The 11,230-nt window shown below is 47.2% G+C and overlaps 1 protein-coding gene and 1 long non-coding RNA gene across 3 annotated transcripts in view; one reads left to right on the plus strand and one right to left on the minus strand.

Moving 5' to 3' along the window:
* LOC139057307 (uncharacterized) overlaps positions 1 to 11,230 on the minus strand; it is a 376,778-nt gene that overhangs the window by 114,458 nt on the left and 251,090 nt on the right. The gene's annotated exons all lie outside the window — the stretch shown is intronic.
* LOC139057304 (cell adhesion molecule Dscam1-like) overlaps positions 1 to 11,230 on the plus strand; it is a 160,674-nt gene that overhangs the window by 19,007 nt on the left and 130,437 nt on the right. The window contains exon 1 of one of the 2 annotated variants that reach the window (XM_070535255.1): positions 4,072 to 4,212. The exons of the other annotated variant lie outside the window; for it this stretch is intronic. The gene's annotated coding sequence lies outside the window, so the exon portion shown is untranslated. Of the gene's footprint in view, positions 1 to 4,071; positions 4,213 to 11,230 lie in introns of those variants that run through there. 2 annotated transcript variants of the gene reach the window in all.

Raw genomic sequence — 11,230 nt, forward strand, 5'->3', positions numbered from 1 at the left:
CCGTCGTAGCTGCGCAATCGTCGTCCCTCCAGCTTCGTCATGCGACTCTCGTCATGCCGTCGTCAAACCATAATTGTCATATAGGCTTCGTGTTACAGTCTTCGTCACAATATGGCCATCATACATTCGTCTTCATCCCATTATCCTCATATTGTTGTCATGCCATCGTGGTCATCAAAAATTTGTCATCATGCATTCGTTGTCATACCACCTTCGTGATGCCGTCGTGGACGCGTTCTATCGGTGTCATTCTAACTTCGACACACACTTTAGTCATGCAGTTGTCGTCATGTCATCGTTGTTACGCAATCGTTGTAATAGCACTGTCGTGTCGTAGTTGTCGTCCCGGTGTCGTTTCGCCATCGTCATCAATTTACTAGAGTTGTCACTTTGTCATCATTCCATCGTCGTCTTGCCACTTTCGTCTATCGACCGATGTCACTCGTTCTTCGTCGTCCTTTCGTAATTATGCTGTCGCCATTCAATCTTGATTATGCCGTTATTGTCATATCGTCGCCAGTGCTTCGTCGTCGGACACTCATTATCATGCATCCGTTATCATACCGTAGTCATCACGTCATCGTGGTCATGCCATCGTCATCCTGTTATCGTCATACACTCGTCTTCCCATTGTTCTCATGTCATCGCCACGCTGTCGTGGGTATATCATTGTGAACTTTTAGAAATAGTCAGCCCATTATTGCCGTGCCGGTGTCATCATACCGACTTTGTCATTCTATCGACGTCATTCCTTCTTCGTCATTCCATCTTCAAGGCCGCGGGACGAAAAAACACCCATTTACTTTGACTCAGGTTCACGTTAAGTACCTCCTGGTGGTTAAAATTAATCCGTAGTCGCCCACTAGGTGTGCCTCATAATCAGAGTGTGGTTTCGGCACGTAAACCGCATAATTTAATTCCATTGTCATCAGTGCGTCAGCGCCGTACAGACGCCGTACACGCGCCGTCGTACCGCCATGCTCATGGGTGACCTTGGCAAGCGAGTGCCCTAGCAACATGGGAGGATATCGGAGGATGCACATATATCAGCGAAGCAACGGAAGTCTCAGAATGAGAAGTTCAGTTGTTAAATAAACTTGTTTGTCGGTACATTGCTTGAATGCTAATCATATTACCATCGACAGTCATCGTTACGTGAGTTCTGCTGCACATTTTTTCCCCTAACAACAAATTTAAACCAGTGTGTGTGTGTGGCTTGTGAGAAAATGATAAAGTCCATAAATATGAAGATAACAACTAACCGTACATTTTATTCTGCTTACTTATTGAAGCAAAGGCGTCAAAGTACACGAAAATTCAAAACTTTTTTACGGCTTTGTTGGTGTTTCGCTAAACATGAACGTTGCACTCTCAGTTGATTCCTGTTGGGCACCACACGTTACAAACCCTTTCTTTTTTCGTTTTTTAAATCGGGAGTTTAGCTTGAACATCAGTTTGTTCGTACTCTATCGCTATATTCACTGTAAAGACAGCCACCAACGCACGATGTCAGATTTATTCTGTTCCTTCGACGAATAACTGAAAATTTGATAACCATGAATTTCAGTACATTATTATTCTCAAATCATTAATAATGTAAAAACGGATTAGAAAAAATCAATGTCTTTTTAAATATCAACTGTGCTATAGAAAATCTTAAGCGAAATTAAACAGCCAAGATATATGTGAGGCATGAGGATAAACTGCGCAGAAATAGTATAGCTTTCTTATCCTTGTTTCAGCGTAATAAGTCAAACATAAATCTTAACGGTTACGCTCGGGTTTCCTTCACACAAGTGACGCGAGCATTATAATATACCACTGGCACAACCTATTGTTGCAACAACAATATGGGTCGCCTAGTGTGCAGCATTTTGTCGAAAGTTCTTGTTGTGTTATTTTACCGCCATACAGAGTATTCACTTTCCGTACAGCGGCTAAATCAGCGGGCCGACAAGATAATGAAATAGGAAACAATACGAAAAGTGTCTCGCTATCGCAAATCTACGCGCAACTTGTTTCAATTTCTCCCCGAGCAGAAAAACGACAATCGTGCGAGCTTGCATTAAGCGCAAGGGAACCCAGCCAGCACGGGACAAAAGGCACGCCATGCGGGGGAAGTCTTTCTGCTTTGGGAACGAGAACCCCTTTCATATTTGCGTGCGCGAGCAAGCAAACGCCCGCGCACTGATACCACGAGATGTGGGAGAGGCTTGTGCGAAGAGGAGAAGCCGGTGCTTCGAGTCGTTCGCGTGAGACGTCAAGAGTGAAAGCGAGCGAGTGAAAGCACAAAAATCGCGAGGATGAAAAGACGGCCGCAACTTCTTTCCACGAGCGCAGCGTCCCGCTTTGCCCTCATGATCATCGGACACAGAGGTGAATGCGCGAGGTACTAGAAGCACGCTACTGCATGCGAAACCCACGAACATGAAGCCGGAAACAGAAGTATGCCGGGCTCTTTTGAGGTACGCCCATGCAAACATAGCGAGTCCTCGGAATGATGCGGGCTTCCTTGTGTGATGGCGAACGTGAGTGGCAGGGAAAGCGAGGGTGGAGTTCATCGCCTGAGCTTGGAAAACCCGCACCCGCTGTGATGTCCGTGAATAGCGCGATGGCAGTGTGTTACACCAAATCGTCTCACCGCGCACTCCTTGTTCTCCAATCTTTTTTTTTCTCGGGCGCGCCTCAGAAAATCACGACGTTATTCCCCAAACTGCGATGATTCTCGCTCACGTGCTTCTCCACGGTCCCCTCCACTTCCCCCAAAACCCCGGCGTAGTTGCCATGACAACGTGTTGACCGACAGCATATATTTTCGCTAGCCGCGGTCAGCCGCCATACGCACGGTGCATAGCATGTTCACGGGACTCGCTGCTTGGTGGCGATGTGCTGCTTTTGCTTTCACCGCACAACTCAAACTTCCATGCTAATGTTATTGTTTTGTTTTCCACAAAAAGAAACCAAAAATAGTAACTTCTAATTTTAAGGAACTATAGCATGAAAAGTATAATTAACGATTAGAATTCATTTATTATCTCATTTTCATTAAAAAAAATCCTATTTAGGTATTTATTCTTCTTAGACCCACTGCCACCCGATTCATGGCCAATCCCCCGTAGTGGGTTGTGCTATAACTACAGGCACCAAACCAAACCAAACCAAAGTGGTTCGAGGCTCAGCTGGGTGCTCTTGGAGCGCGGCCGGCCAGGACTGGGGCCTGCTGGCGTAGACTGAGGGACCGCGCCGTTCCCACCTTGGCGCCCAACGTGGGGCCCCGGCTGCGTCTCGGGACGGACCATGATAGCGGGGAAGGCGGGCGGCGCCCGTGCCACGGCTTCTAGCGACGCCTGCCTGGCTTGATGTGTGACCATCTCCACGATGCGACCATCTGCATGGAGCGAGCACGGTGGAGCGTTTCCGCCGGCTCCTCCTTTGTCATCGTCATCGGGTCTGGCACGGGACACGGGGGCGGAGTGGTCTCCGACACGCTGCTGAGGCTCCTGGCATCACTGTTAGAGAAGGGACCTGCTGATGTGGTTACTGCATCAACGGGATGCAGCACAACATCAACGCCACAAGTTGTCGAAGCACGGCGACCGCGTGTGGCTCCAACCGCGGCGGCGCGGCCGCGTCCAGCGACTCGGAGACGTCGGAGAGCGACGACGACTGGACCGTTGACGGTAAGGGAGCCGCAAAGGCACGCAAGGGCAAGCTTTGCTGTCGAAGAAGACGGTTCGGAAGAACCACTCGTCGGGCAGCTGAGAACAAGAGCTGCGCGTCGTCCTCGTCCGAGCCGGAGAAGTTCGAAGTCTCGGACTCTGGCGGTGGTTCCTCGGTGCGGGCCGGCGGCAGCGAAGACGACGATGACGACGATTCCGAAGAAGAGGAGTTGTACGACGGCTCCGACGAGAACCTCATGGGCGCTTGAGGTCAGTTGCCAACGGCCATAAAAGCCGCACCATTCGAGCGACGATCATGATAGTCTACGATCTTTCCGAATAGCAGCGAGTTCGCGGCAGCTCCTTCTGGGGACTTGCTGCGTGCACTCGAAAACCGGACCAGGTGTGCCTCCGGGAATGGTTTAGGGCCTTCTGGTTCCTGCAAGGCCTTAACAACTCAGAGGTTCCGCTACCATGGTCTGCTGCATTTTCGCGAAGCGTACGTCCGGGCAGCTAGCCATGTTTTGGGCCTTCGGATTCCTGGAAGACCTTGGTGAGTCGGACGTTGCCTGCTCCGCTGATTCTCGTTCGGTGCAGCAGTATGCATTGTTTGTCCGCCGCCGGGAGTGCGGTGCCATTGCTGGAAGCCGCCGTGGGCCAGTGCCATTATTGCCTTGGCAGAGGGAGGGGCAGTATGGGAACTCCGCCATAATCATCATTGGAGCCAGAGGCATCATCAGAACTCCGGCATCGGAGCCAGCAGTCAAAGAAGTAGAGGGCGAAGTGACTCGTGAGCTCGAGCGGTGGTTCCAGACTCGGCTGGGCTCTGTTGGTGCACGGTCGGCCAGGACTGGGGCCTGCTAGCGTGGACTTAGGGACCGCGCCGTTCCCAGAGTATCTACTATGAATTATCGCCTGTGATACGCATCTGAAGCTATAGAGCATTGCTTCATAAGTTGTAAAGACGCAATCCTATTTTGGGATGTTCTTCTAAGGACTCTTAAGAAAAATTTAATTTGAATCCGCATACCATCCCTTACTTGATTGCACCGCACGGAGAAGACGTGCTACTTCATATGTTCTTTTCCTAATAGGACTAAACTTATGGCCGCTTTCGCGGAAATATGCCCTATACGCCGATCCTAGCGCGCGAGGAGTCACGCGATGTGAGATGCGCGGCGCTTATGTCGACACGCGCACACTTTGCATTGCAGTTTTATATTATTGTACCACATAGCACGCCACGTATCAGTTGCGCAGGTAGCGGTGCAAGGTATACAAAGAAGTCTTGAAGAATAAAAAGTAAATTAAGAAAATGTATACATGAATTGTAGAAGGAAAAACATGCACAGCGTAACTGATTTAAGCAAGCAGGCTAGGTGAGCATTTGTCACAGCCGCGTTTCGAAGGGCATGCCAATACATCATCATCATCACTATCAGCAGCAGCAGCAACAGCAGCATCGCATCGAACGACTTGTCACGTGATATGAGATGCGCGCCGCGCAGCGTCAACGCTTGCAAACTTTGCATTGCAGTTGCGTTGTATTACACCAGGTGTCATGACATGCAACAGTTGCATCGTATCGTGCAAGGTGACAAGGGCTGGGAAAGCGGCGCGTAGTCTAGTGGCCTGTGTTTGCTCTTCGGTACACGTTATGACATCTCCTCACAAGGCACGAGCAGCTGCTGAAGAATCCAATCGTAGATCCAAATCCAAACCAATCCAATCAAAACGCGCGCTGCTGCAACCAGGCGACGTGGGGCTCAGCAGGATGCTATGTAGAGAGCAGCGAAAGCCGCAGCTCGCTGTCGATGCCGGGCGGTCAGTTCAGTTCATTCTCATGAAAACGACGGGAAGATACTTCGCCGCGAAGACCCCCCCCCCCCCCCCCCCTAGTGCGTGCTGGCGAACGTGGGACTCCTATGGAGCCGCTGCTACAGCTTACGCTGTGGAGGTGCTGCGCGTGCCGCGCAGGTCTGCGACTTTTTGTTCCGACAGCTTTTGTTTTTCGGGCAGTTAAGTCGTTTGAACGGTTCAGGCGAGCAGTGCGATAATATATTTATTACGAAGTCAAGCAAGGTGGACACAGCGTTGCCTGTGAACAAAGGCTGCTCACCTTAAGAATCGAATACCAACTGGTCCAGCAAACCATCCATTTGAACGCTTAGCAAAAAACTTAAGGCAGTTCTCCTGGTGATGTGCCTCTTCCGCGGAACAGACTGCTTCGAAAAAGGCACGTCCAGCCCCTCTATTGCCATGGTGAAGAACATCTGATAGTTAGGCAGTTTTGGTTCCTCGTACTTGGCGGCTTTGACTCGGGTACTTAAGGGAAAACGCGAATCATTATTTCTGAAGTAAGCAATGTGTTTTGAATGGTGTCACTCTCTTGCAGAGATCGCTATACGGGATCTCGTGCAAACGCTCGGTACGTGCGTGATTAATATGAAGCGAAATATGCAGAAGCGTCGCTACAAATCCTAGCTCGATGCTTCGGAAACGATAATTTACCATCAACTCTCTGACGGTAACATCGCATATCTATACATGCCTTCCACGTTGCTTGTTATACGAGGAACTGATGGCCGGCAGAATATGACTTCGCGCAAGTGTCATTGCTCTCAAAGCAGCGGGTACTACTAGCCGGCAAAAGCGCAACGCCCGCGCCTGTAAATCACTTACCGTAGGAAGAACCGGCAATTTATGAAGACAACGGCGGGAGGGGAGCCTGTATAAACGTCGCGTAGACAAATGACTAGCAGCAGCCACCGTCGTGCGGCCGCAGCGTGTCGCCCCGACCGTTCGGCATCAATCACAATTTCTCGCTGAGCCTATACTTCTGTCAGGACCCTTGACAGGTCCGAAGGGTGTTCCGAGCCTTGTCCTCCCGTCGTTCACGTGTGCGCGGCATAAGAAAAAGGCACGTTCGCACGAGCGTTTTCGTTGTTTAACGTTGTCATCGGGAAGTGCGTGTGCATTGTAAGAGGTACGGCGAGAACAGTGAATCCTACGATGTCGTAACATTGCGCAGAATGCAATGTCACCTATCTCATTCTTTGACATTACTGGCATTATTAATTATGTATATATAATTCCTTTATTCGCTTGGGAGGCTTATATATATATATATATATATATATATATATATATATATATATATATATATATATATATATATATATATATATATATATATATATATATATATATATATATACGCACATAGATTCGTTACATGAATGAGATGTGACGTAATCCTAACACATTTCTCGCGCATTTACCACCTAATATGCACAAATAGTTTTTTTTATTATCGTTTTAGTAGCAAAACACACTCCACGTGTCTGCAGACACTCTGAACGTCTACGTGCGGATCGCGCATTTCACATCAATTCCATGACAACTCGGCGGCGGCGACATCTCGAGCATTTTTATAATTGGCCATTAAAACAAAGCAATATGACCATTCTACAAATTTTATCTATCAATTCTTCTAAAGGGTAAAACCAACCATATATGGAGCACCGCGTTACGTATCACTTAGTGAGTAGGACTTTTCCAAAACTCTCGTAAACAATGTAGCAACTTTACGTAAGCTGTTAACCCATATCGCATTTGTCCAATTCAAATCATCGAAAGGGAGCAATTCGTATAACTGCACTGTATGTTTTTGCAGCTCGGTTATCGATCTGTAAACTTCGTGCTCCCGCTTTAAAATGATTTTTTTTATGTGACCAATTATTGCAACTTTTTGGTCATATATAACCACCCGAAATGAACATGTTGCTTTTTACAGTCCGCATAACTCAGCTTTTTTTCTTAAACGCCACAAATTTAATTTGTCTGCTGAACGAATTTCTGCCCTTCACACGTTACCAGAACAGGGAAATCGGTATTAGCCGTGACGAAAGCTTTCTCTTGGCAGAAAAGGCGACAAGGAAATAAAAGTTTACTCGACAAATCCTTCAGCGCAAGTCCACCGAAAGTAAGAAATTACGACGTTCTTTTATGCGGGTCGGCCGAGTTCGATTCAACCAACTCAGCGAGGACGTTTCCGGCCCAAGAAACGATGCCGACAGAAAAAATAACTCAGTCGTGAAACAAGTATTACTCTGTAAACGCCGAACCGGAAGTGGTGGCTCTTAGTGCAAGAAACTAGGGGCGAGCAAGTTTTGTTTGAACACATGAACATGCATGCCTCGATGTTCGCCCTTAATCAAGGGGGAAACTTTTTCACTCAGAACACGACTTCCACACAAAGCAGGACGGAGAGAGTGAATTAACGACTGTCGTCTCGGTTATCGCGGATGGTATTATACAGGGTGGCGTATGAGGAGGTTCACGCTGTATAAGTGACAAGGGATCGCGTCTTAATTCAAATGAGATCGTGGCAGTGTTATGTATACGGCAAAAAAAAAGTGAAAAAAATACCCGTTTATATACATCAAAGGGGACCGACGGAAACAGATGAGTTTATGAATGTAAAGTATTTCCGCTCATTATATGCCTCGCTAAAGCCGTTGGATATTGCGGAACTCATAGACTCATTGGTTAGTCTTAACAGCCATACATTTCCGACAGCTTGCAAACTTACTGGAAAGAAAACAGACGAATCACTGATTCAACTCGCGCGGAAATTATGGGATACGTATACGGAATCCAGATTTGCATGCATCGACTAATGCACTGCACTACGCATATGATTATCGGTCTCGGTGGATCTTAGCTCCATCTGCTGAATTAATTTCCAAATCGCTTTTTTATTATTGCCTAATAGGTGCGTACTGCCACTAAGAGATTGTGCGAATTTGTTGGTTCGTATTTTATGTCGCCCTGTAAACAAACCAACCGTATGCAGGGGTTTTTTCGCTTCCGTCGGTAGCGACCCCTACTGCTGTGCGAGCAGACGATATGATTTTACGGGTAAAACTTTGCAGCCAAGTAATTTCGCTTTGCTTTACGACGCTTGCGACGCTCCCGGTGGCAGAGCGGGCACAGAAAGTAAACACTGAACTTGGCGTATAACCAGGGAGCCGTGCCACACGCTTGAACGTTGCCTGGTTCCCACCTCGCCTTTCTTCCTTTTTCACGGTACCGCGGGGACCGCATTTAATGGGGCGCTATAATGAGCTCGGCATCACTAGGGTCGCCGCAGGCTTCTATTCATCAACTCTCGTTTGTTTGGCTTCGCGGTGCGCCATAGTGTACATGCAGCGACCGTCTAGCAATTACTGGGGGGGGGGGACATGACTCACGTGGTTCCACATCCTCTCACTCCCCCCAAAAGCTTTCGACGGACATGGTGGAGCCATCTCGCGCAGCGCATAACGAAGAGCCTTTGATTTAGAATGCTAGACTCCCCCGATATGTGGACTCCGGACCTGAAGCAAAATGTTTACCTCTCCCTCTCGCGGTAAGCTGGTGCACGTATTTAGTGTATCTCTGGCTAAAGAGTAAGCTCTCTACATCAGTGGCGATGCCGGCATGCGGTACAAAGGAATAATGTGTGAAATAGTTACAATGATGCCAGCGCGCAGTACGAACTTTAGTGACGAAATTGCGACTTTGAAAAGACTATTGCTCTGTTGATGTGTTTGTACAATGTATCTTTAGTTTTCTTTTGAGCGCTTATGTTTCTTACGGCTCCGTGTCTTTTACCTTCAGACGGCAAAGTTTGATAGCGGAGTGTCCGTGTGATATACCCAGGTTTGTAGAAAGGTGCGGTGTACTCTTTCTTATTCTTTTATTTTGTAGAAAAATTATCAAGCACTGCACACGCTCTAGAGCTCATTTTCTAAACCTATATTATTGGGAACGTATTAATGACGCATGGCAAGTGCCTGAAACGTGGCAAGTTCTTTTGCTTATTTCTTTTTCTCTTTATTTTATTTGTTCGACGTTTCTTAATCACTGAAGATTATTTTGGAAAATTGAGATGGACGGCCTTTCACAAGCTTAATTCCCGGGTTACCATGATTATTAAACAAAAACAACGTAGGAGCTTTGACAACAGCAGCTGTTTTCCGGCGTATCACTGGTTCTCTCAATCACTGGGAGTCCTAGTGGACTGCCAATCAATTATTCACTCAGTCAGTTAGCCAGCCGGGCAGCCAATGACTCAATCAATCAGTAGAAAGAACAGCAATGGAACCTAAGTGTGTGCGTCCACTATCATCAATGTGAATAAAAAAAAACGCTTGTACGTTGTTTTTCACGAAAACGACAAAAGTGGAACTTCACGCGTTCTTTTTGTCGTCGTGAGTCGCATTGCCTCTGGTCTCCGAAGCTGCTCAAATATCAATCTACCTCAACTCAGTTAAGGCACTCTAAGCTTTCTCGTATGGAAAAAGCCTCCCAAGCGAATGAAACAATTCAACCGAGATTTTTTACGCAAACACATCTCAAAGCTTGTCGTGGAGTGGTCAGACTTCATTACGGTTCTTTATAATGCTTCTGCGTGGTAGTATTTGTTCTGTCAGTAGTACACCTGCGGGCGTCCCCCCTCCTCTCCTTTCCAGCGATAGTCATAGACCCTCCATGCGTTCGAAAAGTGCTACCGCAGACCGCATATGCCGATTCCGCTCAATTCCACTCGTGTAGAGAGTACATATTACTTCCTTCATTCTTTACATAAAATGAACACGAAACACTTTCTTGTGGCGTCTCAAAAGGCAAAATTTAGAATTGACAGCCTACTCTACTCCCAGCTGAATGTCGAAATTATAGCCCAAAGGTATATAAAAAATAACGAAATGATCAGGGCAATTTCGCTCTTAAATATCGAGCACTGAAGAAAGGCGTTGCGCCACTAATAGAAAATAGAATGGGAACGCGCTTTCAAAAAACCACAGGCAAGTGTTAAACCGTTATCGAGTTGTGTAGCTAAATGAAAGGGCACGTTGGTGCTAAAAATTAAGGCTAAAACTGCAGTTTGGACATCGAGCTTTTAAAACAATGAAAGACTCCATTGAAACTACTTTGGCTCATAGATACCTTTACATCGGATGAACGTTCATTTCTAGACGTCTTACATATACGCAGCGCTGTATATTAGCGTCATTCGGTAACGCTAAAGATGATTTCCGCCTGCACCGGAAGGACTTCACTGCAATACAAGGATTAAAAGCTTTCTGTTTTTTATTGCCACTGCGACGTAATCTCGTTTGGCTTCCAGCATCCCACTTGGTTTGAGCAGAAGATCGATAATGGATGTTTCACTGTAATTAGCCACTACGTTAGAATCACTGAGCATCTCTTTCCAAAAACAGCAAGTGCAGAAAGACGACGCCGGAAAAAAACTGAGATCAGCTACTCTCAGCTGGACCATTAGCGGAGTGCGCAACTGCCGCGATAGCACGGACAACCGACAAGGCGCTAAGGAGAGGCGCTGGACAACGAAACAACGACACAAGCCGAAGCGACCATCAAGCAACCCGACACAGGCTTCTTACAAAGGCCGCCGTTACCAAGCCACTTTACTTTGAGCGTCGCGCAGTTCTCTGGCTAGTGAAATGAATGGTTAAAAAACATAGATACAGAGCGGTAAATGTGCGGAAAGACAACACAAGGTG

Source organism: Dermacentor albipictus, chromosome 3 (genome assembly GCF_038994185.2).
Source record: "Dermacentor albipictus isolate Rhodes 1998 colony chromosome 3, USDA_Dalb.pri_finalv2, whole genome shotgun sequence".
Classification (NCBI taxonomy): Eukaryota; Metazoa; Arthropoda; class Arachnida; order Ixodida; family Ixodidae; genus Dermacentor; species Dermacentor albipictus.